The sequence below is a fragment of the Rhinoderma darwinii genome (genome assembly GCF_050947455.1).
Source record: "Rhinoderma darwinii isolate aRhiDar2 chromosome 5 unlocalized genomic scaffold, aRhiDar2.hap1 SUPER_5_unloc_37, whole genome shotgun sequence".
Taxonomy (NCBI): Eukaryota; Metazoa; Chordata; class Amphibia; order Anura; family Rhinodermatidae; genus Rhinoderma; species Rhinoderma darwinii.
In genome coordinates, this window is record NW_027461795.1 from 254,019 (window position 1) to 280,088 (window position 26,070).

At 46.6% G+C, this 26,070-nt stretch overlaps 15 non-coding genes across 15 annotated transcripts; all 15 read left to right on the top strand.

Moving 5' to 3' along the window:
* Positions 1-211: 211 nt before the first annotated feature.
* On the top strand, positions 212-402 carry LOC142691467 (U2 spliceosomal RNA). Its single transcript, XR_012860017.1, has one exon. It is a non-coding gene; the product is annotated as a U2 spliceosomal RNA (small nuclear RNA).
* A 1,288-nt stretch (positions 403-1,690) lies between these two features.
* On the top strand, positions 1,691-1,881 carry LOC142691468 (U2 spliceosomal RNA). Its single transcript, XR_012860018.1, has one exon. It is a non-coding gene; the product is annotated as a U2 spliceosomal RNA (small nuclear RNA).
* A 1,299-nt stretch (positions 1,882-3,180) lies between these two features.
* Positions 3,181-3,371, top strand: LOC142691470 (U2 spliceosomal RNA). Its single transcript, XR_012860020.1, has one exon. It is a non-coding gene; the product is annotated as a U2 spliceosomal RNA (small nuclear RNA).
* A 1,288-nt stretch (positions 3,372-4,659) lies between these two features.
* On the top strand, positions 4,660-4,850 carry LOC142691471 (U2 spliceosomal RNA). Its single transcript, XR_012860021.1, has one exon. It is a non-coding gene; the product is annotated as a U2 spliceosomal RNA (small nuclear RNA).
* A 1,292-nt stretch (positions 4,851-6,142) lies between these two features.
* LOC142691473 (U2 spliceosomal RNA) lies at positions 6,143-6,333 on the top strand. Its single transcript, XR_012860022.1, has one exon. It is a non-coding gene; the product is annotated as a U2 spliceosomal RNA (small nuclear RNA).
* Positions 6,334-7,625: 1,292 nt separating this feature from the next.
* On the top strand, positions 7,626-7,816 carry LOC142691474 (U2 spliceosomal RNA). Its single transcript, XR_012860023.1, has one exon. It is a non-coding gene; the product is annotated as a U2 spliceosomal RNA (small nuclear RNA).
* A 1,280-nt stretch (positions 7,817-9,096) lies between these two features.
* On the top strand, positions 9,097-9,287 carry LOC142691475 (U2 spliceosomal RNA). The gene has a single exon (XR_012860024.1). It is a non-coding gene; the product is annotated as a U2 spliceosomal RNA (small nuclear RNA).
* A 1,276-nt stretch (positions 9,288-10,563) lies between these two features.
* Positions 10,564-10,754, top strand: LOC142691476 (U2 spliceosomal RNA). The gene has a single exon (XR_012860025.1). It is a non-coding gene; the product is annotated as a U2 spliceosomal RNA (small nuclear RNA).
* Positions 10,755-12,046: 1,292 nt separating this feature from the next.
* LOC142691477 (U2 spliceosomal RNA) lies at positions 12,047-12,237 on the top strand. The gene has a single exon (XR_012860026.1). It is a non-coding gene; the product is annotated as a U2 spliceosomal RNA (small nuclear RNA).
* A 1,288-nt stretch (positions 12,238-13,525) lies between these two features.
* On the top strand, positions 13,526-13,716 carry LOC142691478 (U2 spliceosomal RNA). The gene has a single exon (XR_012860027.1). It is a non-coding gene; the product is annotated as a U2 spliceosomal RNA (small nuclear RNA).
* Positions 13,717-15,008: 1,292 nt separating this feature from the next.
* Positions 15,009-15,199, top strand: LOC142691479 (U2 spliceosomal RNA). Its single transcript, XR_012860028.1, has one exon. It is a non-coding gene; the product is annotated as a U2 spliceosomal RNA (small nuclear RNA).
* Positions 15,200-16,495: 1,296 nt separating this feature from the next.
* On the top strand, positions 16,496-16,686 carry LOC142691480 (U2 spliceosomal RNA). Its single transcript, XR_012860029.1, has one exon. It is a non-coding gene; the product is annotated as a U2 spliceosomal RNA (small nuclear RNA).
* A 1,284-nt stretch (positions 16,687-17,970) lies between these two features.
* Positions 17,971-18,161, top strand: LOC142691482 (U2 spliceosomal RNA). Its single transcript, XR_012860031.1, has one exon. It is a non-coding gene; the product is annotated as a U2 spliceosomal RNA (small nuclear RNA).
* A 5,693-nt stretch (positions 18,162-23,854) lies between these two features.
* Positions 23,855-24,045, top strand: LOC142691484 (U2 spliceosomal RNA). Its single transcript, XR_012860032.1, has one exon. It is a non-coding gene; the product is annotated as a U2 spliceosomal RNA (small nuclear RNA).
* Positions 24,046-25,333: 1,288 nt separating this feature from the next.
* On the top strand, positions 25,334-25,524 carry LOC142691485 (U2 spliceosomal RNA). The gene has a single exon (XR_012860033.1). It is a non-coding gene; the product is annotated as a U2 spliceosomal RNA (small nuclear RNA).
* The last annotated feature ends 546 nt before the right edge of the window (positions 25,525-26,070 follow it).

The following is a 26,070-nucleotide window of genomic DNA, read 5'->3' on the forward strand; positions in this document are numbered from 1 at the left end:
TAGATTCCTCCTCTTTCAGCACTGCATTGTGGTGCAAGCAAAAGAAGCAAATCCTGTCTGGCTTCCTCTCCGGCCTTTATTCACCTCCCGTGTAGCTGTGAGTGTGTGAGCCTGCAGGGCCCCATGGAATTGCCTAGAAGTAGGCTGAATCGCTGCAAGGGCTGAACAGCAGTATCGGGCAGGCTCGGGCAACGCGCGGCCCGTTCGGGTTATCGCTTCTCGGCCTTTTGGCTAAGATCAAGTGTAGTATCTGTTCTTATCAGTTTAATATCTGATACGTCCCCTATCTGGGGACCATATATTAAATGGATTTTTAGAACAGGGAGATGGAAATAGAGCTTGCTCTGTCCACTCCACGCATTGACCTGGTATTGCAGTATTTCCAGGACCGGTGCACCCTTTCCTTATGTGTTGACTAAAAGCAGATTCCAAAAGTGTTTTTTGTCTTTGCTATTGTTTCTGTCTTTCTGAAGGGATCTCCCCTTTTAATCCCATTATTTCAACACCTGTTGGACAATGCATGAGTGATAATGAGCTCATTGATTAAATGCAATTAATGAATAGATTGCCACCTCTTGTTGTGTGTCGTCTGTGTTTCTGTGTTTCCGGCATTTCACATTGGAACACCTCATTCACCTTCCTTGTCTTCTCTCCGCCCTCCCTTTTAGGTAAGTTAAAGAGCTGCACCTGAGCCAGCCACTGATTGATTGATTGATTGATTGATTGATTGATTGATTGATTGATTGATTGATGCAGCACAACAGTCAAATAGTGGAGTGGAGTAGGGGAACAGCAAACAGCCAATAAAGCAGCACGCCCGCTCGCCTGCCCGCCACAATGGACCTACCTGTGTACACTAGATGGATGTGATGGAATGTACTGTCGTCCCTACATTTCAAGAAGAAGTAAGAATTGCAGTTGCAACAAAGCCTTGCTTGCCTACAAAGAGAGCAGCAATTTGGATTTGTTACTATGTTACCTAGAAGAATAACAAACTGTGCAAGGATGGAGGTTGTAGGAGCAAGGAGAAGTTGTCTGTAAAGTTGGTGGATGCCTATTTTCCATTTTGCAGTCCCTTGTCTCCCTCTTGTGGCCTCCTGGAGGCAACTAGCTGTGCAAAAAAAAGACAGCCTGGCGGCCGGCTGTTGCAGTGTTGCCCTCTCAGGCAACACTGAGTGACTGACTGAGCCTCACCGTCTTATATAAAGTTCAGACGGAACTTTGCACGTGTCATAGTGGAGCCCTCAGGATTCCAGAGCCAGCTTTCTGACATCATAATGGGGCCTCAGAGATAAAAGCCTGGGCCCAGGCAGTGTTGGTCAGTGCTGCTCAGCAGGCAGCACTGGACTGGACTGGATTACAGCTGATACAAGGTGTGAAGGAACAAGGGGTGGCTGTGGGCATGCACTTGCTGCCGCTGCCAGTGTTTATCTGCATGGCAGCAGGGCATTTGGGCGTTGCCAGGAAGGCGTTTTTCTGTAGATTCCTCCTCTTTCAGCACTGCATTGTGGTGCAAGCAAAAGAAGCAAATCCTGTCTGGCTTCCTCTCCGGCCTTTATTCACCTCCCGTGTAGCTGTGAGTGTGTGAGCCTGCAGGGCCCCATGGAATTGCCTAGAAGTAGGCTGAATCGCTGCAAGGGCTGAACAGCAGTATCGGGCAGGCTCGGGCAACGCGCGGCCCGTTCGGGTTATCGCTTCTCGGCCTTTTGGCTAAGATCAAGTGTAGTATCTGTTCTTATCAGTTTAATATCTGATACGTCCCCTATCTGGGGACCATATATTAAATGGATTTTTAGAACAGGGAGATGGAAATAGAGCTTGCTCTGTCCACTCCACGCATTGACCTGGTATTGCAGTATTTCCAGGACCGGTGCACCCTTTCCTTATGTGTTGACTAAAAGCAGATTCCAAAAGTGTTTTTTGTCTTTGCTATTGTTTCTGTCTTTCTGAAGGGATCTCCCCTTTTAATCCCATTATTTCAACACCTGTTGGACAATGCATGAGTGATAATGAGCTCATTGATTAAATGCAATTAATGAATAGATTGCCACCTCTTGTTGTGTGTCGTCTGTGTTTCTGTGTTTCCGGCATTTCACATTGGAACACCTCATTCACCTTCCTTGTCTTCTCTCCGCCCTCCCTTTTAGGTAAGTTAAAGAGCTGCACCTGAGCCAGCCACTGATTGATTGATTGATTGATTGATTGATTGATTGATTGATTGATTGATTGATTGATTGATTGATGCAGCACAACAGTCAAATAGTGGAGTGGAGTAGGGGAACAGCAAACAGCCAATAAAGCAGCACGCCCGCTCGCCTGCCCGCCACAATGGACCTACCTGTGTACACTAGATGGATGTGATGGAATGTACTGTCGTCCCTACATTTCAAGAAGAAGTAAGAATTGCAGTTGCAACAAAGCCTTGCTTGCCTACAAAGAGAGCAGCAATTTGGATTTGTTACTATGTTACCTAGAAGAATAACAAACTGTGCAAGGATGGAGGTTGTAGGAGCAAGGAGAAGTTGTCTGTAAAGTTGGTGGATGCCTATTTTCCATTTTGCAGTCCCTTGTCTCCCTCTTGTGGCCTCCTGGAGGCAACTAGCTGTGCAAAAAAAAGACAGCCTGGCGGCCGGCTGTTGCAGTGTTGCCCTCTCAGGCAACACTGAGTGACTGACTGAGCCTCACCGTCTTATATAAAGTTCAGACGGAACTTTGCACGTGTCATAGTGGAGCCCTCAGGATTCCAGAGCCAGCTTTCTGACATCATAATGGGGCCTCAGAGATAAAAGCCTGGGCCCAGGCAGTGTTGGTCAGTGCTGCTCAGCAGGCAGCACTGGACTGGACTGGATTACAGCTGATACAAGGTGTGAAGGAACAAGGGGTGGCTGTGGGCATGCACTTGCTGCCGCTGCCAGTGTTTATCTGCATGGCAGCAGGGCATTTGGGCGTTGCCAGGAAGGCGTTTTTATGTAGATTCCTCCTCTTTCAGCACTGCATTGTGGTGCAAGCAAAGAAGCAAATCCTGTCTGGCTTCCTCTCCGGCCTTTATTCACCTCCCGTGTAGCTGTGAGTGTGTGAGCCTGCAGGGCCCCATGGAATTGCCTAGAAGTAGGCTGAATCGCTGCAAGGGCTGAACAGCAGTATCGGGCAGGCTCGGGCAACGCGCGGCCCGTTCGGGTTATCGCTTCTCGGCCTTTTGGCTAAGATCAAGTGTAGTATCTGTTCTTATCAGTTTAATATCTGATACGTCCCCTATCTGGGGACCATATATTAAATGGATTTTTAGAACAGGGAGATGGAAATAGAGCTTGCTCTGTCCACTCCACGCATTGACCTGGTATTGCAGTATTTCCAGGACCGGTGCACCCTTTCCTTATGTGTTGACTAAAAGCAGATTCCAAAAGTGTTTTTTGTCTTTGCTATTGTTTCTGTCTTTCTGAAGGGATCTCCCCTTTTAATCCCATTATTTCAACACCTGTTGGACAATGCATGAGTGATAATGAGCTCATTGATTAAATGCAATTAATGAATAGATTGCCACCTCTTGTTGTGTGTCGTCTGTGTTTCTGTCATTTCACATTGGAACACCTCATTCACCTTCCTTGTCTTCTCTCCGCCCTCCCTTTTAGGTAAGTTAAAGAACTGCACCTGAGCCAGCCACTGATTGATTGATTGATTGATTGATTGATTGATTGATTGATTGATTGATTGATTGATTGATGCAGCACAACAGTCAAATAGTGGAGTGGAGTAGGGGAACAGCAAACAGCCAATAAAGCAGCACGCCCGCTCGCCTGCCCGCCACAATGGACCTACCTGTGTACACTAGATGGATGTGATGGAATGTACTGTCGTCCCTACATTTCAAGAAGAAGTAAGAATTGCAGTTGCAACAAAGCCTTGCTTGCCTACAAAGAGAGCAGCAATTTGGATTTGTTACTATGTTACCTAGAAGAATAACAAACTGTGCAAGGATGGAGGTTGTAGGAGCAAGGAGAAGTTGTCTGTAAAGTTGGTGGATGCCTATTTTCCATTTTGCAGTCCCTTGTCTCCCTCTTGTGGCCTCCTGGAGGCAACTAGCTGTGCAAAAAAAAGACAGCCTGGCGGCCGGCTGTTGCAGTGTTGCCCTCTCAGGCAACACTGAGTGACTGACTGAGCCTCACCGTCTTATATAAAGTTCAGACGGAACTTTGCACGTGTCATAGTGGAGCCCTCAGGATTCCAGAGCCAGCTTTCTGACATCATAATGGGGCCTCAGAGATAAAAGCCTGGGCCCAGGCAGTGTTGGTCAGTGCTGCTCAGCAGGCAGCACTGGACTGGACTGGATTACAGCTGATACAAGGTGTGAAGGAACAAGGGGTGGCTGTGGGCATGCACTTGCTGCCGCTGCCAGTGTTTATCTGCATGGCAGCAGGGCATTTGGGCGTTGCCAGGAAGGCGTTTTTCTGTAGATTCCTCCTCTTTCAGCACTGCATTGTGGTGCAAGCAAAAGAAGCAAATCCTGTCTGGCTTCCTCTCCGGCCTTTATTCACCTCCCGTGTAGCTGTGAGTGTGTGAGCCTGCAGGGCCCCATGGAATTGCCTAGAAGTAGGCTGAATCGCTGCAAGGGCTGAACAGCAGTATCGGGCAGGCTCGGGCAACGCGCGGCCCGTTCGGGTTATCGCTTCTCGGCCTTTTGGCTAAGATCAAGTGTAGTATCTGTTCTTATCAGTTTAATATCTGATACGTCCCCTATCTGGGGACCATATATTAAATGGATTTTTAGAACAGGGAGATGGAAATAGAGCTTGCTCTGTCCACTCCACGCATTGACCTGGTATTGCAGTATTTCCAGGACCGGTGCACCCTTTCCTTATGTGTTGACTAAAAGCAGATTCCAAAAGTGTTTTTTGTCTTTGCTATTGTTTCTGTCTTTCTGAAGGGATCTCCCCTTTTAATCCCATTATTTCAACACCTGTTGGACAATGCATGAGTGATAATGAGCTCATTGATTAAATGCAATTAATGAATAGATTGCCACCTCTTGTTGTGTGTCGTCTGTGTTTCTGTGTTTCCGGCATTTCACATTGGAACACCTCATTCACCTTCCTTGTCTTCTCTCCGCCCTCCCTTTTAGGTAAGTTAAAGAGCTGCACCTGAGCCAGCCACTGATTGATTGATTGATTGATTGATTGATTGATTGATTGATTGATTGATTGATTGATGCAGCACAACAGTCAAATAGTGGAGTGGAGTAGGGGAACAGCAAACAGCCAATAAAGCAGCACGCCCGCTCGCCTGCCCGCCACAATGGACCTACCTGTGTACACTAGATGGATGTGATGGAATGTACTGTCGTCCCTACATTTCAAGAAGAAGTAAGAATTGCAGTTGCAACAAAGCCTTGCTTGCCTACAAAGAGAGCAGCAATTTGGATTTGTTACTATGTTACCTAGAAGAATAACAAACTGTGCAAGGATGGAGGTTGTAGGAGCAAGGAGAAGTTGTCTGTAAAGTTGGTGGATGCCTATTTTCCATTTTGCAGTCCCTTGTCTCCCTCTTGTGGCCTCCTGGAGGCAACTAGCTGTGCAAAAAAAAGACAGCCTGGCGGCCGGCTGTTGCAGTGTTGCCCTCTCAGGCAACACTGAGTGACTGACTGAGCCTCACCGTCTTATATAAAGTTCAGACGGAACTTTGCACGTGTCATAGTGGAGCCCTCAGGATTCCAGAGCCAGCTTTCTGACATCATAATGGGGCCTCAGAGATAAAAGCCTGGGCCCAGGCAGTGTTGGTCAGTGCTGCTCAGCAGGCAGCACTGGACTGGACTGGATTACAGCTGATACAAGGTGTGAAGGAACAAGGGGTGGCTGTGGGCATGCACTTGCTGCCGCTGCCAGTGTTTATCTGCATGGCAGCAGGGCATTTGGGCGTTGCCAGGAAGGCGTTTTTATGTAGATTCCTCCTCTTTCAGCACTGCATTGTGGTGCAAGCAAAAGAAGCAAATCCTGTCTGGCTTCCTCTCCGGCCTTTATTCACCTCCCGTGTAGCTGTGAGTGTGTGAGCCTGCAGGGCCCCATGGAATTGCCTAGAAGTAGGCTGAATCGCTGCAAGGGCTGAACAGCAGTATCGGGCAGGCTCGGGCAACGCGCGGCCCGTTCGGGTTATCGCTTCTCGGCCTTTTGGCTAAGATCAAGTGTAGTATCTGTTCTTATCAGTTTAATATCTGATACGTCCCCTATCTGGGGACCATATATTAAATGGATTTTTAGAACAGGGAGATGGAAATAGAGCTTGCTCTGTCCACTCCACGCATTGACCTGGTATTGCAGTATTTCCAGGACCGGTGCACCCTTTCCTTATGTGTTGACTAAAAGCAGATTCCAAAAGTGTTTTTTGTCTTTGCTATTGTTTCTGTCTTTCTGAAGGGATCTCCCCTTTTAATCCCATTATTTCAACACCTGTTGGACAATGCATGAGTGATAATGAGCTCATTGATTAAATGCAATTAATGAATAGATTGCCACCTCTTGTTGTGTGTCGTCTGTGTTTCTGTGTTTCCGGCATTTCACATTGGAACACCTCATTCACCTTCCTTGTCTTCTCTCCGCCCTCCCTTTTAGGTAAGTTAAAGAGCTGCACCTGAGCCAGCCACTGATTGATTGATTGATTGATTGATTGATTGATTGATTGATTGATTGATTGATTGATGCAGCACAACAGTCAAATAGTGGAGTGGAGTAGGGGAACAGCAAACAGCCAATAAAGCAGCCCGCCCGCTCGCCTGCCCGCCACAATGGACCTACCTGTGTACACTAGATGGATGTGATGGAATGTACTGTCGTCCCTACATTTCAAGAAGAAGTAAGAATTGCAGTTGCAACAAAGCCTTGCTTGCCTACAAAGAGAGCAGCAATTTGGATTTGTTACTATGTTACCTAGAAGAATAACAAACTGTGCAAGGATGGAGGTTGTAGGAGCAAGGAGAAGTTGTCTGTAAAGTTGGTGGATGCCTATTTTCCATTTTGCAGTCCCTTGTCTCCCTCTTGTGGCCTCCTGGAGGCAACTAGCTGTGCAAAAAAAAGACAGCCTGGCGGCCGGCTGTTGCAGTGTTGCCCTCTCAGGCAACACTGAGTGACTGACTGAGCCTCACCGTCTTATATAAAGTTCAGACGGAACTTTGCACGTGTCATAGTGGAGCCCTCAGGATTCCAGAGCCAGCTTTCTGACATCATAATGGGGCCTCAGAGATAAAAGCCTGGGCCCAGGCAGTGTTGGTCAGTGCTGCTCAGCAGGCAGCACTGGACTGGACTGGATTACAGCTGATACAAGGTGTGAAGGAACAAGGGGTGGCTGTGGGCATGCACTTGCTGCCGCTGCCAGTGTTTATCTGCATGGCAGCAGGGCATTTGGGCGTTGCCAGGAAGGCGTTTTTATGTAGATTCCTCCTCTTTCAGCACTGCATTGTGGTGCAAGCAAAAGAAGCAAATCCTGTCTGGCTTCCTCTCCGGCCTTTATTCACCTCCCGTGTAGCTGTGAGTGTGTGAGCCTGCAGGGCCCCATGGAATTGCCTAGAAGTAGGCTGAATCGCTGCAAGGGCTGAACAGCAGTATCGGGCAGGCTCGGGCAACGCGCGGCCCGTTCGGGTTATCGCTTCTCGGCCTTTTGGCTAAGATCAAGTGTAGTATCTGTTCTTATCAGTTTAATATCTGATACGTCCCCTATCTGGGGACCATATATTAAATGGATTTTTAGAACAGGGAGATGGAAATAGAGCTTGCTCTGTCCACTCCACGCATTGACCTGGTATTGCAGTATTTCCAGGACCGGTGCACCCTTTCCTTATGTGTTGACTAAAAGCAGATTCCAAAAGTGTTTTTTGTCTTTGCTATTGTTTCTGTCTTTCTGAAGGGATCTCCCCTTTTAATCCCATTATTTCAACACCTGTTGGACAATGCATGAGTGATAATGAGCTCATTGATTAAATGCAATTAATGAATAGATTGCCACCTCTTGTTGTGTGTCGTCTGTGTTTCTGTGTTTCCGGCATTTCACATTGGAACACCTCATTCACCTTCCTTGTCTTCTCTCCGCCCTCCCTTTTAGGTAAGTTAAAGAGCTGCACCTGAGCCAGCCACTGATTGATTGATTGATTGATTGATTGATTGATTGATTGATTGATGCAGCACAACAGTCAAATAGTGGAGTGGAGTAGGGGAACAGCAAACAGCCAATAAAGCAGCCCGCCCGCTCGCCTGCCCGCCACAATGGACCTACCTGTGTACACTAGATGGATGTGATGGAATGTACTGTCGTCCCTACATTTCAAGAAGAAGTAAGAATTGCAGTTGCAACAAAGCCTTGCTTGCCTACAAAGAGAGCAGCAATTTGGATTTGTTACTATGTTACCTAGAAGAATAACAAACTGTGCAAGGATGGAGGTTGTAGGAGCAAGGAGAAGTTGTCTGTAAAGTTGGTGGATGCCTATTTTCCATTTTGCAGTCCCTTGTCTCCCTCTTGTGGCCTCCTGGAGGCAACTAGCTGTGCAAAAAAAAGACAGCCTGGCGGCCGGCTGTTGCAGTGTTGCCCTCTCAGGCAACACTGAGTGACTGACTGAGCCTCACCGTCTTATATAAAGTTCAGACGGAACTTTGCACGTGTCATAGTGGAGCCCTCAGGATTCCAGAGCCAGCTTTCTGACATCATAATGGGGCCTCAGAGATAAAAGCCTGGGCCCAGGCAGTGTTGGTCAGTGCTGCTCAGCAGGCAGCACTGGACTGGACTGGATTACAGCTGATACAAGGTGTGAAGGAACAAGGGGTGGCTGTGGGCATGCACTTGCTGCCGCTGCCAGTGTTTATCTGCATGGCAGCAGGGCATTTGGGCGTTGCCAGGAAGGCGTTTTTATGTAGATTCCTCCTCTTTCAGCACTGCATTGTGGTGCAAGCAAAAGAAGCAAATCCTGTCTGGCTTCCTCTCCGGCCTTTATTCACCTCCCGTGTAGCTGTGAGTGTGTGAGCCTGCAGGGCCCCATGGAATTGCCTAGAAGTAGGCTGAATCGCTGCAAGGGCTGAACAGCAGTATCGGGCAGGCTCGGGCAACGCGCGGCCCGTTCGGGTTATCGCTTCTCGGCCTTTTGGCTAAGATCAAGTGTAGTATCTGTTCTTATCAGTTTAATATCTGATACGTCCCCTATCTGGGGACCATATATTAAATGGATTTTTAGAACAGGGAGATGGAAATAGAGCTTGCTCTGTCCACTCCACGCATTGACCTGGTATTGCAGTATTTCCAGGACCGGTGCACCCTTTCCTTATGTGTTGACTAAAAGCAGATTCCAAAAGTGTTTTTTGTCTTTGCTATTGTTTCTGTCTTTCTGAAGGGATCTCCCCTTTTAATCCCATTATTTCAACACCTGTTGGACAATGCATGAGTGATAAAGAGCTCATTGATTAAATGCAATTAATGAATAGATTGCCACCTCTTGTTGTGTGTCGTCTGTGTTTCTGTGTTTCCGGCATTTCACATTGGAACACCTCATTCACCTTCCTTGTCTTCTCTCCGCCCTCCCTTTTAGGTAAGTTAAAGAGCTGCACCTGAGCCAGCCACTGATTGATTGATTGATTGATTGATTGATTGATTGATTGATGCAGCACAACAGTCAAATAGTGGAGTGGAGTAGGGGAACAGCAAACAGCCAATAAAGCAGCCCGCCCGCTCGCCTGCCCGCCACAATGGACCTACCTGTGTACACTAGATGGATGTGATGGAATGTACTGTCGTCCCTACATTTCAAGAAGAAGTAAGAATTGCAGTTGCAACAAAGCCTTGCTTGCCTACAAAGAGAGCAGCAATTTGGATTTGTTACTATGTTACCTAGAAGAATAACAAACTGTGCAAGGATGGAGGTTGTAGGAGCAAGGAGAAGTTGTCTGTAAAGTTGGTGGATGCCTATTTTCCATTTTGCAGTCCCTTGTCTCCCTCTTGTGGCCTCCTGGAGGCAACTAGCTGTGCAAAAAAAAGACAGCCTGGCGGCCGGCTGTTGCAGTGTTGCCCTCTCAGGCAACACTGAGTGACTGACTGAGCCTCACCGTCTTATATAAAGTTCAGACGGAACTTTGCACGTGTCATAGTGGAGCCCTCAGGATTCCAGAGCCAGCTTTCTGACATCATAATGGGGCCTCAGAGATAAAAGCCTGGGCCCAGGCAGTGTTGGTCAGTGCTGCTCAGCAGGCAGCACTGGACTGGACTGGATTACAGCTGATACAAGGTGTGAAGGAACAAGGGGTGGCTGTGGGCATGCACTTGCTGCCGCTGCCAGTGTTTATCTGCATGGCAGCAGGGCATTTGGGCGTTGCCAGGAAGGCGTTTTTCTGTAGATTCCTCCTCTTTCAGCACTGCATTGTGGTGCAAGCAAAAGAAGCAAATCCTGTCTGGCTTCCTCTCCGGCCTTTATTCACCTCCCGTGTAGCTGTGAGTGTGTGAGCCTGCAGGGCCCCATGGAATTGCCTAGAAGTAGGCTGAATCGCTCCAAGGGCTGAACAGCAGTATCGGGCAGGCTCGGGCAACGCGCGGCCCGTTCGGGTTATCGCTTCTCGGCCTTTTGGCTAAGATCAAGTGTAGTATCTGTTCTTATCAGTTTAATATCTGATACGTCCCCTATCTGGGGACCATATATTAAATGGATTTTTAGAACAGGGAGATGGAAATAGAGCTTGCTCTGTCCACTCCACGCATTGACCTGGTATTGCAGTATTTCCAGGACCGGTGCACCCTTTCCTTATGTGTTGACTAAAAGCAGATTCCAAAAGTGTTTTTTGTCTTTGCTATTGTTTCTGTCTTTCTGAAGGGATCTCCCCTTTTAATCCCATTATTTCAACACCTGTTGGACAATGCATGAGTGATAATGAGCTCATTGATTAAATGCAATTAATGAATAGATTGCCACCTCTTGTTGTGTGTCGTCTGTGTTTCTGTGTTTCCGGCATTTCACATTGGAACACCTCATTCACCTTCCTTGTCTTCTCTCCGCCCTCCCTTTTAGGTAAGTTAAAGAGCTGCACCTGAGCCAGCCACTGATTGATTGATTGATTGATTGATTGATTGATTGATTGATTGATTGATTGATTGATGCAGCACAACAGTCAAATAGTGGAGTGGAGTAGGGGAACAGCAAACAGCCAATAAAGCAGCCCGCCCGCTCGCCTGCCCGCCACAATGGACCTACCTGTGTACACTAGATGGATGTGATGGAATGTACTGTTGTCCCTACATTTCAAGAAGAAGTAAGAATTGCAGTTGCAACAAAGCCTTGCTTGCCTACAAAGAGAGCAGCAATTTGGATTTGTTACTATGTTACCTAGAAGAATAACAAACTGTGCAAGGATGGAGGTTGTAGGAGCAAGGAGAAGTTGTCTGTAAAGTTGGTGGATGCCTATTTTCCATTTTGCAGTCCCTTGTCTCCCTCTTGTGGCCTCCTGGAGGCAACTAGCTGTGCAAAAAAAAGACAGCCTGGCGGCCGGCTGTTGCAGTGTTGCCCTCTCAGGCAACACTGAGTGACTGACTGAGCCTCACCGTCTTATATAAAGTTCAGACGGAACTTTGCACGTGTCATAGTGGAGCCCTCAGGATTCCAGAGCCAGCTTTCTGACATCATAATGGGGCCTCAGAGATAAAAGCCTGGGCCCAGGCAGTGTTGGTCAGTGCTGCTCAGCAGGCAGCACTGGACTGGACTGGATTACAGCTGATACAAGGTGTGAAGGAACAAGGGGTGGCTGTGGGCATGCACTTGCTGCCGCTGCCAGTGTTTATCTGCATGGCAGCAGGGCATTTGGGCGTTGCCAGGAAGGCGTTTTTATGTAGATTCCTCCTCTTTCAGCACTGCATTGTGGTGCAAGCAAAAGAAGCAAATCCTGTCTGGCTTCCTCTCCGGCCTTTATTCACCTCCCGTGTAGCTGTGAGTGTGTGAGCCTGCAGGGCCCCATGGAATTGCCTAGAAGTAGGCTGAATCGCTGCAAGGGCTGAACAGCAGTATCGGGCAGGCTCGGGCAACGCGCGGCCCGTTCGGGTTATCGCTTCTCGGCCTTTTGGCTAAGATCAAGTGTAGTATCTGTTCTTATCAGTTTAATATCTGATACGTCCCCTATCTGGGGACCATATATTAAATGGATTTTTAGAACAGGGAGATGGAAATAGAGCTTGCTCTGTCCACTCCACGCATTGACCTGGTATTGCAGTATTTCCAGGACCGGTGCACCCTTTCCTTATGTGTTGACTAAAAGCAGATTCCAAAAGTGTTTTTTGTCTTTGCTATTGTTTCTGTCTTTCTGAAGGGATCTCCCCTTTTAATCCCATTATTTCAACACCTGTTGGACAATGCATGAGTGATAATGAGCTCATTGATTAAATGCAATTAATGAATAGATTGCCACCTCTTGTTGTGTGTCGTCTGTGTTTCTGTGTTTCCGGCATTTCACATTGGAACACCTCATTCACCTTCCTTGTCTTCTCTCCGCCCTCCCTTTTAGGTAAGTTAAAGAGCTGCACCTGAGCCAGCCACTGATTGATTGATTGATTGATTGATTGATTGATTGATTGATTGATTGATTGATGCAGCACAACAGTCAAATAGTGGAGTGGAGTAGGGGAACAGCAAACAGCCAATAAAGCAGCCCGCCCGCTCGCCTGCCCGCCACAATGGACCTACCTGTGTACACTAGATGGATGTGATGGAATGTACTGTCGTCCCTACATTTCAAGAAGAAGTAAGAATTGCAGTTGCAACAAAGCCTTGCTTGCCTACAAAGAGAGCAGCAATTTGGATTTGTTACTATGTTACCTAGAAGAATAACAAACTGTGCAAGGATGGAGGTTGTAGGAGCAAGGAGAAGTTGTCTGTAAAGTTGGTGGATGCCTATTTTCCATTTTGCAGTCCCTTGTCTCCCTCTTGTGGCCTCCTGGAGGCAACTAGCTGTGCAAAAAAAAGACAGCCTGGCGGCCGGCTGTTGCAGTGTTGCCCTCTCAGGCAACACTGAGTGACTGACTGAGCCTCACCGTCTTATATAAAGTTCAGACGGAACTTTGCACGTGTCATAGTGGAGCCCTCAGGATTCCAGAGCCAGCTTTCTGACATCATAATGGGGCCTCAGAGATAAAAGCCTGGGCCCAGGCAGTGTTGGTCAGTGCTGCTCAGCAGGCAGCACTGGACTGGACTGGATTACAGCTGATACAAGGTGTGAAGGAACAAGGGGTGGCTGTGGGCATGCACTTGCTGCCGCTGCCAGTGTTTATCTGCATGGCAGCAGGGCATTTGGGCGTTGCCAGGAAGGCGTTTTTATGTAGATTCCTCCTCTTTCAGCACTGCATTGTGGTGCAAGCAAAAGAAGCAAATCCTGTCTGGCTTCCTCTCTGGCCTTTATTCACCTCCCGTGTAGCTGTGAGTGTGTGAGCCTGCAGGGCCCCATGGAATTGCCTAGAAGTAGGCTGAATCGCTGCAAGGGCTGAACAGCAGTATCGGGCAGGCTCGGGCAACGCGCGGCCCGTTCGGGTTATCGCTTCTCGGCCTTTTGGCTAAGATCAAGTGTAGTATCTGTTCTTATCAGTTTAATATCTGATACGTCCCCTATCTGGGGACCATATATTAAATGGATTTTTAGAACAGGGAGATGGAAATAGAGCTTGCTCTGTCCACTCCACGCATTGACCTGGTATTGCAGTATTTCCAGGACCGGTGCACCCTTTCCTTATGTGTTGACTAAAAGCAGATTCCAAAAGTGTTTTTTGTCTTTGCTATTGTTTCTGTCTTTCTGAAGGGTTCTCCCCTTTTAATCCCATTATTTCAACACCTGTTGGACAATGCATGAGTGATAATGAGCTCATTGATTAAATGCAATTAATGAATAGATTGCCACCTCTTGTTGTGTGTCGTCTGTGTTTCTGTGTTTCCGGCATTTCACATTGGAACACCTCATTCACCTTCCTTGTCTTCTCTCCGCCCTCCCTTTTAGGTAAGTTAAAGAGCTGCACCTGAGCCAGCCACTGATTGATTGATTGATTGATTGATTGATTGATTGATTGATTGATTGATTGATTGATGCAGCACAACAGTCAAATAGTGGAGTGGAGTAGGGGAACAGCAAACAGCCAATAAAGCAGCCCGCCCGCTCGCCTGCCCGCCACAATGGACCTACCTGTGTACACTAGATGGATGTGATGGAATGTACTGTCGTCCCTACATTTCAAGAAGAAGTAAGAATTGCAGTTGCAACAAAGCCTTGCTTGCCTACAAAGAGAGCAGCAATTTGGATTTGTTACTATGTTACCTAGAAGAATAACAAACTGTGCAAGGATGGAGGTTGTAGGAGCAAGGAGAAGTTGTCTGTAAAGTTGGTGGATGCCTATTTTCCATTTTGCAGTCCCTTGTCTCCCTCTTGTGGCCTCCTGGAGGCAACTAGCTGTGCAAAAAAAAGACAGCCTGGCGGCCGGCTGTTGCAGTGTTGCCCTCTCGGGCAACACTGAGTGACTGACTGAGCCTCACCGTCTTATATAAAGTTCAGACGGAACTTTGCACGTGTCATAGTGGAGCCCTCAGGATTCCAGAGCCAGCTTTCTGACATCATAATGGGGCCTCAGAGATAAAAGCCTGGGCCCAGGCAGTGTTGGTCAGTGCTGCTCAGCAGGCAGCACTGGACTGGACTGGATTACAGCTGATACAAGGTGTGAAGGAACAAGGGGTGGCTGTGGGCATGCACTTGCTGCCGCTGCCAGTGTTTATCTGCATGGCAGCAGGGCATTTGGGCGTTGCCAGGAAGGCGTTTTTATGTAGATTCCTCCTCTTTCAGCACTGCATTGTGGTGCAAGCAAAAGAAGCAAATCCTGTCTGGCTTCCTCTCCGGCCTTTATTCACCTCCCGTGTAGCTGTGAGTGTGTGAGCCTGCAGGGCCCCATGGAATTGCCTAGAAGTAGGCTGAATCGCTGCAAGGGCTGAACAGCAGTATCGGGCAGGCTCGGGCAACGCGCGGCCCGTTCGGGTTATCGCTTCTCGGCCTTTTGGCTAAGATCAAGTGTAGTATCTGTTCTTATCAGTTTAATATCTGATACGTCCCCTATCTGGGGACCATATATTAAATGGATTTTTAGAACAGGGAGATGGAAATAGAGCTTGCTCTGTCCACTCCACGCATTGACCTGGTATTGCAGTATTTCCAGGACCGGTGCACCCTTTCCTTATGTGTTGACTAAAAGCAGATTCCAAAAGTGTTTTTTGTCTTTGCTATTGTTTCTGTCTTTCTGAAGGGATCTCCCCTTTTAATCCCATTATTTCAACACCTGTTGGACAATGCATGAGTGATAATGAGCTCATTGATTAAATGCAATTAATGAATAGATTGCCACCTCTTGTTGTGTGTCGTCTGTGTTTCTGTGTTTCCGGCATTTCACATTGGAACACCTCATTCACCTTCCTTGTCTTCTCTCCGCCCTCCCTTTTAGGTAAGTTAAAGAGCTGCACCTGAGCCAGCCACTGATTGATTGATTGATTGATTGATTGATTGATTGATTGATTGATTGATTGATTGATTGATGCAGCACAACAGTCAAATAGTGGAGTGGAGTAGGGGAACAGCAAACAGCCAATAAAGCAGCCCGCCCGCTCGCCTGCCCGCCACAATGGACCTACCTGTGTACACTAGATGGATGTGATGGAATGTACTGTCGTCCCTACATTTCAAGAAGAAGTAAGAATTGCAGTTGCAACAAAGCCTTGCTTGCCTACAAAGAGAGCAGCAATTTGGATTTGTTACTATGTTACCTAGAAGAATAACAAACTGTGCAAGGATGGAGGTTGTAGGAGCAAGGAGAAGTTGTCTGTAAAGTTGGTGGATGCCTATTTTCCATTTTGCAGTCCCTTGTCTCCCTCTTGTGGCCTCCTGGAGGCAACTAGCTGTGCAAAAAAAAGACAGCCTGGCGGCCGGCTGTTGCAGTGTTGCCCTCTCAGGCAACACTGAGTGACTGACTGAGCCTCACCGTCTTATATAAAGTTCAGACGGAACTTTGCACGTGTCATAGTGGAGCCCTCAGGATTCCAGAGCCAGCTTTCTGACATCATAATGGGGCCTCAGAGATAAAAGCCTGGGCCCAGGCAGTGTTGGTCAGTGCTGCTCAGCAGGCAGCACTGGACTGGACTGGATTACAGCTGATACAAGGTGTGAAGGAACAAGGGGTGGCTGTGGGCATGCACTTGCTGCCGCTGCCAGTGTTTATCTGCATGGCAGCAGGGCATTTGGGCGTTGCCAGGAAGGCGTTTTTATGTAGATTCCTCCTCTTTCAGCACTGCATTGTGGTGCAAGCAAAAGAAGCAAATCCTGTCTGGCTTCCTCTCCGGCCTTTATTCACCTCCCGTGTAGCTGTGAGTGTGTGAGCCTGCAGGGCCCCATGGAATTGCCTAGAAGTAGGCTGAATCGCTGCAAGGGCTGAACAGCAGTATCGGGCAGGCTCGGGCAACGCGCGGCCCGTTCGGGTTATCGCTTCTCGGCCTTTTGGCTAAGATCAAGTGTAGTATCTGTTCTTATCAGTTTAATATCTGATACGTCCCCTATCTGGGGACCATATATTAAATGGATTTTTAGAACAGGGAGATGGAAATAGAGCTTGCTCTGTCCACTCCACGCATTGACCTGGTATTGCAGTATTTCCAGGACCGGTGCACCCTTTCCTTATGTGTTGACTAAAAGCAGATTCCAAAAGTGTTTTTTGTCTTTGCTATTGTTTCTGTCTTTCTGAAGGGATCTCCCCTTTTAATCCCATTATTTCAACACCTGTTGGACAATGCATGAGTGATAATGAGCTCATTGATTAAATGCAATTAATGAATAGATTGCCACCTCTTGTTGTGTGTCGTCTGTGTTTCTGTGTTTCCGGCATTTCACATTGGAACACCTCATTCACCTTCCTTGTCTTCTCTCTGCCCTCCCTTTTAGGTAAGTTAAAGAGCTGCACCTGAGCCAGCCACTGATTGATTGATTGATTGATTGATTGATTGATTGATTGATTGATTGATGCAGCACAACAGTCAAATAGTGGAGTGGAGTAGGGGAACAGCAAACAGCCAATAAAGCAGCCCGCCCGCTCGCCTGCCCGCCACAATGGACCTACCTGTGTACACTAGATGGATGTGATGGAATGTACTGTCGTCCCTACATTTCAAGAAGAAGTAAGAATTGCAGTTGCAACAAAGCCTTGCTTGCCTACAAAGAGAGCAGCAATTTGGATTTGTTACTATGTTACCTAGAAGAATAACAAACTGTGCAAGGATGGAGGTTGTAGGAGCAAGGAGAAGTTGTCTGTAAAGTTGGTGGATGCCTATTTTCCATTTTGCAGTCCCTTGTCTCCCTCTTGTGGCCTCCTGGAGGCAACTAGCTGTGCAAAATAAAGACAGCCTGGCGGCCGGCTGTTGCAGTGTTGCCCTCTCAGGCAACACTGAGTGACTGACTGAGCCTCACCGTCTTATATAAAGTTCAGACGGAACTTTGCACGTGTCATAGTGGAGCCCTCAGGATTCCAGAGCCAGCTTTCTGACATCATAATGGGGCCTCAGAGATAAAAGCCTGGGCCCAGGCAGTGTTGGTCAGTGCTGCTCAGCAGGCAGCACTGGACTGGACTGGATTACAGCTGATACAAGGTGTGAAGGAACAAGGGGTGGCTGTGGGCATGCACTTGCTGCCGCTGCCAGTGTTTATCTGCATGGCAGCAGGGCATTTGGGCGTTGCCAGGAAGGCGTTTTTATGTAGATTCCTCCTCTTTCAGCACTGCATTGTGGTGCAAGCAAAAGAAGCAAATCCTGTCTGGCTTCCTCTCCGGCCTTTATTCACCTCCCGTGTAGCTGTGAGTGTGTGAGCCTGCAGGGCCCCATGGAATTGCCTAGAAGTAGGCTGAATCGCTGCAAGGGCTGAACAGCAGTATCGGGCAGGCTCGGGCAACGCGCGGCCCGTTCGGGTTATCGCTTCTCGGCCTTTTGGCTAAGATCAAGTGTAGTATCTGTTCTTATCAGTTTAATATCTGATACGTCCCCTATCTGGGGACCATATATTAAATGGATTTTTAGAACAGGGAGATGGAAATAGAGCTTGCTCTGTCCACTCCACGCATTGACCTGGTATTGCAGTATTTCCAGGACCGGTGCACCCTTTCCTTATGTGTTGACTAAAAGCAGATTCCAAAAGTGTTTTTTGTCTTTGCTATTGTTTCTGTCTTTCTGAAGGGATCTCCCCTTTTAATCCCATTATTTCAACACCTGTTGGACAATGCATGAGTGATAATGAGCTCATTGATTAAATGCAATTAATGAATAGATTGCCACCTCTTGTTGTGTGTCGTCTGTGTTTCTGTGTTTCCGGCATTTCACATTGGAACACCTCATTCACCTTCCTTGTCTTCTCTCCGCCCTCCCTTTTAGGTAAGTTAACCCCTTCCCGCTCCTTGACGTACTATTACGTCATGGCAGCTGTATCGTTCGCGCTCCATGCCGTAATAGTACGTCTCGGGAGTAACGGCCGTTTCGGCCGTCCTCCCGACACATACAGGAGCTGTGACGCTGCTGTCTTGTTCAGCAGCTGTCACAGCTCCTACAGCGGGGACCGATCGCTGTGTCCCCGCTGATTAACCCCTTAAAAGCCGCGTTCTATAGAGATCGCGGCTTTTTAGGGGTTAAGCTGCCATCGCCGGCCTGCTACGCGATAGCGGCCGGCGATGGTGACTATGGCAACCGGACACCAAACAATGGCGTCCGGCTATGCCATAGACGGAAGCCTAGTGGGTCCTGACAACGTCAGGACCCACTATGCTTGCTGTCAGTGAGTAGCTGACAGTTCTAATACACTGCACTACGCATGTAGTGCAGTGTATTAGAATAGCGATCAGGGCCTCCTGCCCTCAAGTCCCCTAGTGGGACAAAGTAATAAAGTAAAAAAAAAGTTAAAAAAAGATGTGTAAAAATAAGAAAATAAAAGTTTTAAAAGTAATAAAAGTAAAAGTTCCACTTTTTCCCTTATCAGTCCTTTATTATTAATAAAAATATATAAACAAATAAATAAACTATACATAATTGGTATCGCCGCGTCCGTAACGGCCTGAACTACAAAATTATTTTGTTATTTATCCCGCACGGTGAACGCCGTAAAAAAAAATATTAATAAACCGTACCACAATCACAATTGTTTGGTCACTTCACCTCCCAAAAAATGGAATAAAAAGAGATCAAAAAGTCGCATGTACCTAAAAATGGTACTGATGGAAAATGCAGTTCGTTACGCAAAAAATAAGTCCTCGCACGGCTTTATTGATTGAAAAATAAAAACGTTCTGGCTCTTAGAATAAGGCAACACAAAAAGTGAATGATTGTTTACAAAACGTATTTTATTGTGCAAACGCCATAAGACATAAAAAAAAACTATAAACATCTGGTATCGCCGTGATCGTATCGCCCCGCAGAATAAAGTGAATATTTTATTTATAGCGCACGGTGAACGCTGTAAAAAAGAAAGAATAAAAAAACAATAGTAGAATTGCTGTTTATTAGTCACCACGCCACCTAAAAATGGAATAAAAACTGATCAAAAAGCCGCATGCACCCCATGAAAACTACAATGGATTCCTCAAGGGGTCTAGTTTCCAAATTGGGGTCACTTTTGGGGGGTTTCCAATGTTTTGGCACCACAAGACCTCTTCAAACCGGACATGGTGCCTAATAAAAAAGAGGGCTCAAAATCCTCTAGGTGCTCCTTTGCTTCGGAGGCCGGTGCTTCAGTCCATTACCGCCCGAGGGCAACATGTGGGATATTTCTCAAAACTGCAGAATCTGGGCAATAAGTATTGAGTTGCGTTTCTCTGATAAATCCTTTTGTGTTATAAAAAACAATGGTATAAAAAGAGTAAATTTCACCTCTACTTTGCTCTAAATTTCTGTGAAACACCTAAAGGGTTCATAAACTTTCTAAATGCTGTTGTGAATACTTTGAGGGGTCTAGTTTCTAAAATGGGGTGTTTGATAGGGGTTTCTAATATATGGGCCCCTCAAAGCAACTTCAGAAATGAACTGGAACCTAAAAAAATAAATAAATGAGGCAATACTTCGCTTCTTACATTATACTGATAATGAGCCGTGCCCACCCCGAGATGACCCCAGTTTTGACCGTTTGTATAAACGGAGACCCCTATTAGACCGTTCCAGTGCCCGGTTTTCCCAAGCATACACCCCCGAGAAGTGTTTTTCTATTGATGAGTCCCTGGTACATTTTAAAGGGAGGGTTCAATTCCGCCAGTACCTGCCAGGTAAGAGGGCAAGGTATGGCGTGAAGATGTATAAGCTGTGCGAGAGTGCATCAGGGTATACCTACAGGTTTAGGATATATGAAGGAAAGGCCACCCCCAAACCAGACTGCATCCTGGACTACAATAGGTACATGGGAGGGATGGACTTGTCAAATCAAGTCCTGAAGCCCTACAGCGCCATTCGGTGTGGTATAAGAAGCTGGCCGGGCACATCATACAGATGGCTTTGTACAATGCGTATGTGCTACGTCGATGTGCAGGCCAGAGGGGAACTTTCCTGGAATTTCAAGATCTAATCTTTAGGGACCAGGAAGGGGGGGCACCCAGTACTTCTGGAAGCGAGGCCACACGCATCGTACCAGGGCAACACTTTCCAGGAGAAGGTCCCCAAACCGGTGGAAAGGGAAAGAGTCAAAAGAGGTGCAGAGTCTGCTATAAGAGGGGGATAAGGAAGAACACAATATACCAATGTGACACGTGTCCCGAAAAACCAGGGCTCTGTATAAAAGATTGTTTTAAAATGTATCATACATCCCTTGATTTTTAATTTACCCTGATGCACTCCGCACAGCTTACCCCCCTCATCTTTCCCTTCTGAGCCCTGCCGTATGCCCAGGCAGCTGATAACAGCCACATGTAGGGTATTGCCGTACCCAGGAGAACCCACATTACAATTTAAGGGGTGTATATCTCCGGTGGCGCATGCTGGGCACACTATATTGGACACTGAAATGGCATATACATATATAAAATTGCAAATCTCACACTGCACCATCTGCTGCGCATTATCTTTTACACAGTACCTGTGGGGTCAAAATTCTCACTACACCTCTAGATGAATGTCTTAAGGGGTGTAGTTTTTAAAATGGGGTCACTTCTCGGGGGTTTCAACTGTACTGGTACCTCAGGGGCTTCTGCACACATGACTTAGCACCAGAAAAGCTCCAGTAGGCCAAATGGTGGTCCTTTCCTTCTGAGCCCTCCCATGGGCCCAAAGGGCAGTTTATCACCACAAATGGGGTATTGCCGCACTAAGGACAAATTGGGCAACAAAATGGGGTATGTTGTTCCTTGTGAAAATAAGAAATTTTGATCAAAAATGACATCTTATTGGAAAAAATATCATTTTTTTCATTTCACAGCCCAATTCAAATAGGTGCTGTGAAAAACCTGTGCGGTCAAAATGATAAAAAAAACCATAAATGAATTCCTTGAGGGGTGTAGTTTCCAAAATGGGGTCACTTCTGGTGGGTTTCCATTGCTTTGATACCTCTGGGGCTCTGCAAATGCGACATGGCACCCGAAAACCAATCCAGCAAAATCTGGACTCCAACAAACACATAGCGCTCCTTTCCTTCTGAGCCCTCCCATGGGCCCAAACGGCAGTTTATCACCACAAATGGGGTATTGCCGCACTAAGGACAAATTGGGCAACAAAATGGGGTAGTTGTTCCCTGTGAAAATAAGAAAATTTGATCAAAAATGACATTTTATTGGAAAAAATATCATTTTTTTCATTTCACAGCCCAATTCAAATAGGTGCTATGAAAAAACTGTGCGGTCAAAATGATAACAAAAACCATAAATGAATTCCTTGAGGGGTGTAATTTCCAAAATGGGGTCACTTCTGGTGGGTTTCCATTGTTTTGATACCTCAACGCCTCTTCAAACCTGGCATGCTGCCTAAAATATATTCTAATAAAAAAGAGCCCTCAAAATGCACTAGGTGCTTCTTTGCTTCTAGGGCTTGTGTTTTAGTCCACGAGCGCAGTAGGGCCACATGTGGGGCATTTCTAAAAACTGCAGAATCTGGACAATACATATTTAGTAGTGTTTCTCTGGTAAAACCTTCTCTGTTACTAAAAAAAAATTGAATAAAATTGAAATTCAGCAGAAAAAATGAAATTTGCAAATTTCATTTCCACTTTGCTTTAATTCCTGTGAAATGCCTGAAGGGTTAAAAAACTTTCTATATGCTGTTTTGAATACTTTGAGGGGTCTAGTTTTTAAAATGGGGTGTTTTATGGGGGTTTCTAATACATAGGCCCCTCAAATCCACTTCAGAACTGAACTGGCACCTTCAAAAAAAGGCTTTTGAAATTTTCTTAAGAATATGAGAAATTGCTGTTTATGTTCTAAGCCTTGTAACGTCCAAGAAAAATAAAATAATGTTCAAAAAACGATGCCAATCTAAAGTAGACATATGGGAAATGTGAACTAGTAACTATTTTGGGTGGTATAACCGTCTGTTTTTCAAGCAGATGCATTTAAATTCTGAAAAATGCTTTTTTTTGTAAATTTTCTCTAAATTTTGCAATTTTTCACAAATAAAGACTGAATATATCGACCAAATTTTACCACGAACATGAAGCCCAAAGTGTCACGAGAAAACAATCTCAGAATCGCTTGGATAGGTTTAAGCATTCCGACGTTATTACCACATAAAGTGAAATATGTCAGATTTGAAAAATGGGCTCTGAGCCTTAAGGCCCAAACTAGGCTGCGTCCTTAAGGGGTTAAAGAGCTGCACCTGAGCCAGCCACTGATTGATTGATTGATTGATTGATTGATTGATTGATTGATTGATTGATTGATTGATTGATTGATTGATTGATGCAGCACAACAGTCAAATAGTGGAGTGGAGTAGGGGAACAGCAAACAGCCAATAAAGCAGCCCGCCCGCTCGCCTGCCCGCCACAATGGACCTACCTGTGTACACTAGATGGATGTGATGGAATGTACTGTCGTCCCTACATTTCAAGAAGAAGTAAGAATTGCAGTTGCAACAAAGCCTTGCTTGCCTACAAAGAGAGCAGCAATTTGGATTTGTTACTATGTTACCTAGAAGAATAACAAACTGTGCAAGGATGGAGGTTGTAGGAGCAAGGAGAAGTTGTCTGTAAAGTTGGTGGATGCCTATTTTCCATTTTGCAGTCCCTTGTCTCCCTCTTGTGGCCTCCTGGAGGCAACTAGCTGTGCAAAAAAAAGACAGCCTGGCGGCCGGCTGTTGCAGTGTTGCCCTCTCAGGCAACACTGAGTGACTGACTGAGCCTCACCGTCTTATATAAAGTTCAGACGGAACTTTGCACGTGTCATAGTGGAGCCCTCAGGATTCCAGAGCCAGCTTTCTGACATCATAATGGGGCCTCAGAGATAAAAGCCTGGGCCCAGGCAGTGTTGGTCAGTGCTGCTCAGCAGGCAGCACTGGACTGGACTGGATTACAGCTGATACAAGGTGTGAAGGAACAAGGGGTGGCTGTGGGCATGCACTTGCTGCCGCTGCCAGTGTTTATCTGCATGGCAGCAGGGCATTTGGGCGTTGCCAGGAAGGCGTTTTTATGTAGATTCCTCCTCTTTCAGCACTGCATTGTGGTGCAAGCAAAAGAAGCAAATCCTGTCTGGCTTCCTCTCCGGCCTTTATTCACCTCCCGTGTAGCTGTGAGTGTGTGAGCCTGCAGGGCCCCATGGAATTGCCTAGAAGTAGGCTGAATCGCTGCAAGGGCTGAACAGCAGTATCGGGCAGGCTCGGGCAACGCGCGGCCCGTTCGGGTTATCGCTTCTCGGCCTTTTGGCTAAGATCAAGTGTAGTATCTGTTCTTATCAGTTTAATATCTGATACGTCCCCTATCTGGGGACCATATATTAAATGGATTTTTAGAACAGGGAGATGGAAATAGAGCTTGCTCTGTCCACTCCACGCATTGACCTGGTATTGCAGTATTTCCAGGACCGGTGCACCCTTTCCTTATGTGTTGACTAAAAGCAGATTCCAAAAGTGTTTTTTGTCTTTGCTATTGTTTCTGTCTTTCTGAAGGGATCTCCCCTTTTAATCCCATTATTTCAACACCTGTTGGACAATGCATGAGTGATAATGAGCTCATTGATTAAATGCAATTAATGAATAGATTGCCACCTCTTGTTGTGTGTCGTCTGTGTTTCTGTGTTTCCGGCATTTCACATTGGAACACCTCATTCACCTTCCTTGTCTTCTCTCCGCCCTCCCTTTTAGGTAAGTTAAAGAGCTGCACCTGAGCCAGCCACTGATTGATTGATTGATTGATTGATTGATTGATTGATTGATTGATTGATTGATGCAGCACAACAGTCAAATAGTGGAGTGGAGTAGGGGAACAGCAAACAGCCAATAAAGCAGCCCGCCCGCTCGCCTGCCCGCCACAATGGACCTACCTGTGTACACTAGATGGATGTGATGGAATGTACTGTCGTCCCTACATTTCAAGAAGAAGTAAGAATTGCAGTTGCAACAAAGCCTTGCTTGCCTACAAAGAGAGCAGCAATTTGGATTTGTTACTATGTTACCTAGAAGAATAACAAACTGTGCAAGGATGGAGGTTGTAGGAGCAAGGAGAAGTTGTCTGTAAAGTTGGTGGATGCCTATTTTCCATTTTGCAGTCCCTTGTCTCCCTCTTGTGGCCTCCTGGAGGCAACTAGCTGTGCAAAAAAAAGACAGCCTGGCGGCCGGCTGTTGCAGTGTTGCCCTCTCAGGCAACACTGAGTGACTGACTGAGCCTCACCGTCTTATATAAAGTTCAGACGGAACTTTGCACGTGTCATAGTGGAGCCCTCAGGATTCCAGAGCCAGCTTTCTGACATCATAATGGGGCCTCAGAGATAAAAGCCTGGGCCCAGGCAGTGTTGGTCAGTGCTGCTCAGCAGGCAGCACTGGACTGGACTGGATTACAGCTGATACAAGGTGTGAAGGAACAAGGGGTGGCTGTGGGCATGCACTTGCTGCCGCTGCCAGTGTTTATCTGCATGGCAGCAGGGCATTTGGGCGTTGCCAGGAAGGCGTTTTTATGTAGATTCCTCCTCTTTCAGCACTGCATTGTGGTGCAAGCAAAAGAAGCAAATCCTGTCTGGCTTCCTCTCCGGCCTTTATTCACCTCCCGTGTAGCTGTGAGTGTGTGAGCCTGCAGGGCCCCATGGAATTGCCTAGAAGTAGGCTGAATCGCTGCAAGGGCTGAACAGCAGTATCGGGCAGGCTCGGGCAACGCGCGGCCCGTTCGGGTTATCGCTTCTCGGCCTTTTGGCTAAGATCAAGTGTAGTATCTGTTCTTATCAGTTTAATATCTGATACGTCCCCTATCTGGGGACCATATATTAAATGGATTTTTAGAACAGGGAGATGGAAATAGAGCTTGCTCTGTCCACTCCACGCATTGACCTGGTATTGCAGTATTTCCAGGACCGGTGCACCCTTTCCTTATGTGTTGACTAAAAGCAGATTCCAAAAGTGTTTTTTGTCTTTGCTATTGTTTCTGTCTTTCTGAAGGGATCTCCCCTTTTAATCCCATTATTTCAACACCTGTTGGACAATGCATGAGTGATAATGAGCTCATTGATTAAATGCAATTAATGAATAGATTGCCACCTCTTGTTGTGTGTCGTCTGTGTTTCTGTGTTTCCGGCATTTCACATTGGAACACCTCATTCACCTTCCTTGTCTTCTCTCCGCCCTCCCTTTTAGGTAAGTTAAAGAGCTGCACCTGAGCCAGCCACTGATTGATTGATTGATTGATTGATTGATTGATTGATTGATTGATTGATTGATTGATTGATTGATTGATTGATTGATGCAGCACAACAGTCAAATAGTGGAGTGGAGTAGGGGAACAGCAAACAGCCAATAAAGCAGCCCGCCCGCTCGCCTGCCCGCCACAATGGACCTACCTGTGTACACTAGATGGATGTGATGGAATGTACTGTCGTCCCTACATTTCAAGAAGAAGTAAGAATTGCAGTTGCAA